At 46.6% G+C, this 7,873-nt stretch overlaps 1 long non-coding RNA gene across 1 annotated transcript; it reads right to left on the bottom strand.

Annotated features, from left to right (window-relative positions):
- Nucleotides 1-463: 463 nt before the first annotated feature.
- On the bottom strand, nucleotides 464-7,585 carry LOC137664297 (uncharacterized). Its single transcript, XR_011048276.1, has 3 exons — nucleotides 7,432-7,585; nucleotides 2,098-2,243; nucleotides 464-829 (listed from the first exon to the last, which is right to left on the bottom strand). It is a non-coding gene; the product is annotated as an uncharacterized lncRNA (long non-coding RNA).
- Nucleotides 7,586-7,873: the final 288 nt, after the last annotated feature.

Here is a 7,873-nt window from a genome sequence, read left to right as displayed (position 1 = left end):
TTTTTTGGTTTGGGTTTTTTTTCGGGGGGTTGCTTTTTTGTGGCAGAGGTGGGTTCCCCTTTAAAGATAAAAACAACAGCAATGACATATGAATGCATTTAAGGTTAGGGTTAAGTTCCCCATTAAGTTAACTGGAATTGCATACTCAGAACTTTTGACCATTTTAATGAATCCTGAATACCCATTTTTCAAATATTTGTTGTTTGTTTGAATCTTTTTCTGTCCTAAACTTTGATACTCAGGGAAGGACTAAAAATCATATTTTAAACACATTGGTATTGTGTATCAAAAAGACACTATCTCCTTACCACTGCACCAGTTTTAAAAATTACCTATAGTAAGACCAGAATTAAAAAGGACTGAGGAGAAGGAACACGCCTCCACAAAATCCAATGTGAATCAAAGTGAAGACATTTATTAAGCATAAGCTGTCCCTTTTATACATTTTGTACTTTCCCTGGCTGTAAGCATGTGCATTGCTATTCGTTAATATTACTAAACATACTCTTCTTTGATGTGTTGATTGGTCACTGCTCTGCCACTGGTCCTTCCTTAATTGGCTCCATCAGTTCTTGTTTCTTCTCCTCCGTGTTCGGCTCCCACTGGCTACTCCCTCAATTCTTGTTTGCTCAACTGCTGTTTTTCCTCATCTCTCGAAGGTCGGCTTGTTGACACTAGCTACATGAATCTTCTCACGCAGCTAGGCCTTCCCTCCATACTCTCATACTTCTGGCTCATTACATGACCATTCTGCTCCAAAAACCCCTCTACAATTCCCCCTTTCTTTTCTTGAGCCAGAAAGGCCGTGTTTATTGTCCGCTGCAGGGCCCTTTGCAAGCAGGAGAATAAACACGGTAATACAAGGATGATAATACAAATCACAAACAATCCCATCAATAGCATTTTAATCAATCCGACCAGCCACCCTCCAATTCCCAAATTACCCAACCAGTCATCCAGGAACCCATGCTGTTCCCGTATTTTCTGTGTGGCATCCATGAGCTCTTTGATCTGCTTATGAATTGACCTGGAATGATCGTTCAGATCTATGCAACACATCCCATCAAACTCCTGACATCCGTGACCGTGCACTAATAATAAAAAATCTATAGCAGCTCTATTTTGTAAGGTAGCATGTCGGATACTATCTACATCATTGGCTAATGTTCCTAAAATTCTAGAAGTTTGATCAGCTCTTTTTGCAACCCAGCAAGCTAAATTTCGCAATTGTGTTAGTCCTTGTGCAGCAGCCACACCTGGTGCAAAAATAGAAGAAAGAACTACTTTGGTCCTAGACCATAGTTCTACCTCATCTTTACATTCTTTCCCTAAGGTAGTGACACTTCTTTTAATCTTGTGTAGATTAGTGTGGTTTAATATGACCTTTCGTGTAGGCATTAGTAAGCTTAATTTACCTATGGTACACGGACCTCCCAGTTTTTTACTGGGCAGCCCTGGCCAAGCCCTATCTCCACAAATTAGGAATAAACCTTCTGGTAATTTTCTAGGCATGGCCAAATCCGGTGCTGGCTCTGTTCGACTACGCCCTACGTTTGCACACCAGATAGATTCATTTTGCCACAATGGATTACTGGGTGTGACATTTTGTAATCTCTTTATGTCGTTCTGATAAATGTTTGATCCCTCTGTGTAATTGAAAAACACACAGGATTCTGCCTCTAAAGTTCCTAGGATGTCAAGTTCTTGGGGCTCTAAGGGACTGACAGGCAAGCTATCGTCCCATAAATCCCAATGTTCGCCACATTTCATTGCATTCTCACAGAGGCTCTGTTTCAGCACATTCAACCCTGCCACTATCTCCTTACTTTCAGATCTGTTTAAGGGGACCCCCACTAGAAATGTATGAAAGGGTTGTTCAGGCTCAGCTAAGGAGGCACAAAACTGCGTCTGGTTCAAGCTCCGCATCAGAGTCACCCAAACGTTGTGAGTCCCCTTCCATGGTGTAGGTGGAAGGACTATCGGTTGATGACCTTTTGTCAGGTCCAGGATCCAAAGTAGGCTTAACACAGAAAAAACAACCCCTTGCTTCATCATGACTGCGCCTTTTGCTCCCTTTTCTATACCTCCCACGCAAACCTTTTTTCACACTTCCCGCAGTCAGGGCACTGGATCTCTCGAGAGGTCAGTGTTCCGAGGCAGATCCTGAGTTGGCTCCTGTAGTTCAGGTTGTTTTTGTAGCCACGGCTTCACCCACTTAGCTGGTACCCATTTGGCTCCTGTATCTGTAACGACACATGCATACCCTCGACCCAACGTTATTAATTTCATTGGACCTTCCCACACACCAGTCACCCCATTTTTTACCATCACTTTGGCTTGTTCCTGTTCTTTCTGAAAAGCCTTCATACCTCCCTTTAACCCTGCACCATGTTTTACTGCTGGAGGTACAGAGTAGTCCTGTGGCAAGCGTAAAAAGTTTAGTACATAAAGCGCTTTACACAACCTGTCAGGAGGAGATAGCCCTGGCTCTCCCCCTTTTTGTTTTTGTAAAAGGTGTTTCAGAGTTTGATTCATGCGCTCCACAATAGCTTGTCCTGTTGGTGAATGTGGGACACCTGTTATATGTGTTATACCCCACAGTTGGAAAAAGTCCTGTGTGGCACGTGCCACATAGCCTGGGCCATTGTCCGTTTTAATTGTCTGTGGAATGCCCAGGGCTGCAATAGCAGAACGCATGTGTCGTTGAACGCGTTTGCTGGATTCGCCTGTTTGTGCTGTAGCCCAGGTAGCAAGGGAGAAACAGTCAACACTCACGTGGACATATTTCAGCCGTCCAAATTTGGGGATGTGTGTTACATCCATTTGCCATATCTCCAACGGTCCAGTACCGCGGGGGTTGCCACCAGGTGCTAAACCACCCCCAAGATGTTGACAGTCTGGACAGGACTGGACTATCCCACGTGCATCTGCACTGCGTAGCCCAAACTGACGCCGCAGTACCTTAGCAGATTGATGGAAAAAGGCATGGGATCGTTGTGCTTGAGCGAAGCGATCAATTGAAGGCGCAGCCCAGGCAGGTGCGACAAGTTTGTCTGCCCGAGCATTGCCTTCAGCTAAGCCTTCCAGGAGTCCTGTGTGACTACGGATATGTGTGATGAAATATGGATGCAGTCGCTCTGTCAGCAAAAGCCATAATTCATGAAAAAGTTGGTATAGTTGTTCATTAGCTATCTCTTTGAGCAGAGCACGCTCCATCCTCTGGACAATCCCTACGACATATAAAGAGTCACATACCACATTAACAGGTGCTGTGTTCCATCGCCTGAAGACCTCCACCACAGCTCGCAATTCTAATTGTTGTGTAGACCCCTGAATGTCAGATAAAATTACATCATGCCACTTCCCATTGTCTAACCATGTTAGTGCTGCTTTTTGAGCTTTGCCTCCAGCATCTGTAAAAACGGTGACACCACTGACCGGACGTTCTGACCTTTTTGGTAATTCTTCCCATTGACCCAATTGCAGCACAGAGAAGTATTTGTGAGGGGGTAGATGTACCTTCAACTCGCCCCTATAATCCAATAACGCAACTTGTAATGGTATGGAATTTTGTAATGCCCATTGTAGATACTCTGCAACCAGTGGAATAACCAAAAAAGCAGGTTCGACGCCTGCTATCTCTACAACCCTCTGCCTTCCTTTCATTACAAGTTGTGCTATGGCCTCTACTTTCGTAGTGATGGTACGTTTTGGTTGCATAGGCAAAAAGATCCATTCCAGCAATGTAGAGGATCCTTGTCAGTCACCCACTGCATAATTAATGCCAGGGGGTGGCGATCGTGATTGATAACCAATACTCCAATACTGTAATCTGGGTCCCAACGGTGAGTGTATGCCATAGCTATTTTTGTACTCAGGTGTTTCAATGCCTGCTCAGCTTCCTGTGTCAATGTGCGGGGGGCATCTGCACCGCCTCCTCCCTTTAGCAGTTGCATCAAAGGTGCCAATTCAGCATTGGTGAGACCACACAGGGTTCGCACCCAGTTGAGGTCTCCCAACAGTTTTTGTACATCATTTAAAGTACTGATATTCACACGAATTTCTAGTTTTTGGGGTCTAACAGTTGTTTTGGTAATTTCCCACCCAAGGTACTTCCAGTTTTCCTCCTGTTGTACCTTTTCTGGAGCTATTTGCAATCCACCTTTTGCTAGTTCAGTCTGCAGTGTATTAATCAATTGTTTTTTATCCAATTGTTTCCCTGCTATTAGAATGTCATCCATATAATGGTATATAATCAAATTTGGAAAATTCCTTCGCACAGGAGCAAGTGCCCAGGCCACATACATTTGACACATTGTCGGTGAATTTTTCATTCCCTGTGGTAACACAACCCAATGATAGCGTTTCATAGGTGCAGCTTTGTTCACTGATGGCACCGAAAAAGCAAATTTCTGATAGTCATCAGGGTGCAAAGGGATGGTGAAGAAACAATCTTTTAAGTCAATGATTAAAATGTCCCAGTCTTTAGGGATCATATTGGGGGATGGGAGCCCTGGTTGTAGGGTTCCCATATCATCCATGACCTCATTGATTTTTCGAAGGTCATGTAACAAACGCCATTTGCCACTTTTTTTCGGAATAGTAAATATTGGGGTGTTCCATGGGCTTGTTGTGGGCTCAATATGACCTTTTTCCAGTTGCTCCTGTACCAAGCTTTCGAGGTGGGCGATTTTTTCTGCAGACAGCGGCCATTGATCAACCCAAACTGGGGTTTCTGTTTTCCAGGTTAGTTTTAGGATTGGTCGCCCTTCATCAATGGCCGCCTCTAAAAACCCTCACTGTTAGTTACCAAACGTGCCCCTAATTGACTTAATGCATCTCTCCCCAGTAAACAAATGGGGACAGGCATCACATATGGTCTTACTGTACAGGTACTCCCATCCTGCAATTTGCAACAAATCACATTTGTACTGATTTTAGTGGTCTGTATTCCCCCGACCCCCAAAATGGGCGTAGGGGGGATCTCCAATGGCCACGAATGAGGCCACGCTGCTTGACTGATTATTGTAACGTCTGCTCCAGTATCAATCAGCATAATTACCACGCAAGTTTTCCCACCAGGTTCTTTTAGTGTTACCCGTTCTGTTGGTTTTGCCTTGCTGATATCCATTGCCAGATAAATGTCAGCCTGGCCTGTTGATCCAAAACCCCCAGCCCTTCTTATCTGATTCCCAGCTGTGGGCACAGCTGATTTAAAGGGGACCAGTTGTCCAATTTTTTCTCCTTTGGGTATATGAATTGGTGGCAGGGGGGTCCATACCATAATAGATATGACCCCTGTAAAATCGGCATCGATTATACCGGGTAAAACGAAAAGACCTTTTCGGGTCGTAGAGGATCGCCCGATAAGTAAGGCACTCAACCCGTGACCCAGTGGGCCTTTCATATCGGTGGGTATACATTGTACTTGCGGGTCTAGCAGAGTCACCTCTACTGCTGTGGCAATGTCCACCCCAGCACTCCCTCTTGTGGCGGCGGCGACGCCATCCAGGCAGCCCGGGTGGAAGACCTGTTTTGTGTCATCGCGCTGGGTCTCCTCGCGCTCGCCCCCCCGTTTCCCAGCCGAGTTCCCTGCTTAGTGAATCTAGATCGGCATTCATCTGCACGGTGACCGTATTTCCGGCAGCGATTGCAGGTCCCTGCAAACTCGTGACTTTTTACTCGGCATTGAGCCTTAAGGTGTCCCGGTTTGCCACAGTTGTAACATTTTGGTCCCTGATCGCCTCTCCCTGATCGTACTAGAGGTTTCACCGCAGCCGCAAAGGCTGATGCCATGTATCCTGCTGTTTCTTCCGTTGTTCCTACGCGCTCACACGCATCCATCATTTCTGCCAGGCTAGAATTTTTGGGTAATGTCTGTAAAATGCGCTTACAAGTAGGATTAGCATTGTCGACTGCCAACGACATTAGCAACGCCTCTCAAGCTACATCGGTCAGCGATGCCCTTTCCAATGCTTCACGCAATCTTTCTAAAAATGTCATATAAGGCTCAGATGGACCTTGCCTTATTTTTGTATAGGCAGGAATTACTTTCCCATCTTCTGGGAGGGTTTTAAAAGCCTCTCGGGCTAAGGTGGCAGTAAGTGCCAAGGCTTCTGGTCTAAGTCGTGCCTGTCGTTGTGGATCACTAAACTGCCCTTCTCCCACCAGCTGGTCAAATGTTATCCCTAAAAGAGGATCATTATCTCCCCTCCCCAGGTTTTCCACCGCTGCAGCCTGTGCTGCGTCATGCCACCTCGTCCGCCACAAGAGTTCCTGCATCGGGGTTAAAATCATCGCCATCAATTGCTTAAAATCAAAAGGTGTTAAAAGCGTAGACATAAAGATACTATTTATAAATGCTTGGGTATAAGGTGCATGCAACCCATTTTGTTGTACCGCTTTCCGTGCCTCCTTAACAATCTCCCACTGTAATCCTACCCAGTGCGGTGGTTCTCTCCGATTTCCCAAAATAACTGGGAAAGCTATGGGCAGAATCTCCCCCTCCACTAGCGCATTCTGTATAACTCCTCGCCACCGTAATCGCGGATCGTCTCCTCCCCCGTCCCCCATGACAGAGTGCATACCAACATTCCCATCCATATTTCTCATGCGGCTAGTCCCAGCCGCCTCAGCACCCCCCCCGGCCCCCCTGACCCCCCCGCGTAGGCGTTCCCTTTCTTCTTTTCTCCTCTGCTCCTCCTTATGCTGTCGCTCAGTTAAGGTCGTCTGTCTTTCCAGGTCTTGTAATTTTGCTAACAATTTTTCCGCCCAAGCCACCGGATCCTTAAATTTCCCTGGACCGCCAGCAGGCGATGGGGGAGACGATGGGGGCAGAGGGGGATATTCGTATTCGGCGCGATTTGCGAGATTGGCAGCTCGCGGAGGCTTGAAGGGTGGGGGGGTGGGCTCGGGCTGATGCTCATCAACCTCCATTTCCTCCGGTTTAGGGGGCTCCCCTGTTGGTTTAGGGGGTATTTCAATTTTCTCCTGCTCTTCTGGTGGTGCGGAGGGGTTTGAAAAAACCCGTATTGGCGGATGACCAAAAACACGAAGACCTCTCGCCCCAGGGTTAACCTCTGTTGGACGCAGAGCCGTAAAAGCCCCTGCTGCAACAGCCCTCTCTGCTTTCATTTCTTGAAGAGCAGTAAGAACAGCCCTCCATGCAGTTGCCAGTTCTATTGCCTCCTTTTCCCCACTGCTTATCGCTTCCCATAAACCCTTTCCAATATCTTCCCAAGTGTCCACCTTAAAAGCGCTCTGGGGGTCCGAAGGGAACCCATGCTCTCGACACCAAACTAACAGTCTCCGGAGCAAATGCTCATCATGTTTCACTCCTCTCTTAGAGAGGATATGTAGGAGAAGCCTTACTATCGCACTTTCTTCTTTAGAAATATTTTGGCCCATCTCCTTTTTCCCCCGGCTGCTCACCTCACTAAGTGTCCCGTTGCAACGTTCTTTTCTTTTCTTGCGAGTCGTCCTCCGTCTCGCCCCGGTCTTCAGACCTGCTGAGCCGTACTCCAGCCGGTGTACCTCCTTCTGGGCTATTCCCCGAACTTGCCGTCGATCAGCATCTCATCAGGGTCACCATCTGAGGAGAAGGAACACGCCTCCACAAAATCCAACGTGAATCAAAGTGAAGACATTTATTAAGCATAAGCTGTCCCTTTTATACATTTTGTACTTTCCCTGGCTGTAAGCATGTGCATTGCTATTCGTTAATATTACTAAACATACTCTTCTTTGATGTGTTGATTGGTCACTGCTCTGCCACTGGTCCTTCCTTAATTGGCTCCATCAGTTCTTGTTTCTTCTCCTCCGTGTTCGGCTCCCACCGGCTACTCCCTCAATTCTTGTTTGCTCAGCTGCTGTT

This window comes from Nyctibius grandis, chromosome 5, assembly GCF_013368605.1.
Source record: "Nyctibius grandis isolate bNycGra1 chromosome 5, bNycGra1.pri, whole genome shotgun sequence".
In the NCBI taxonomy this organism is placed as follows: domain Eukaryota; kingdom Metazoa; phylum Chordata; class Aves; order Nyctibiiformes; family Nyctibiidae; genus Nyctibius; species Nyctibius grandis.
The sequence above is the reverse complement of the archived record's forward strand: the minus strand, read 5'-3'. Positions and strand labels throughout refer to the sequence as shown.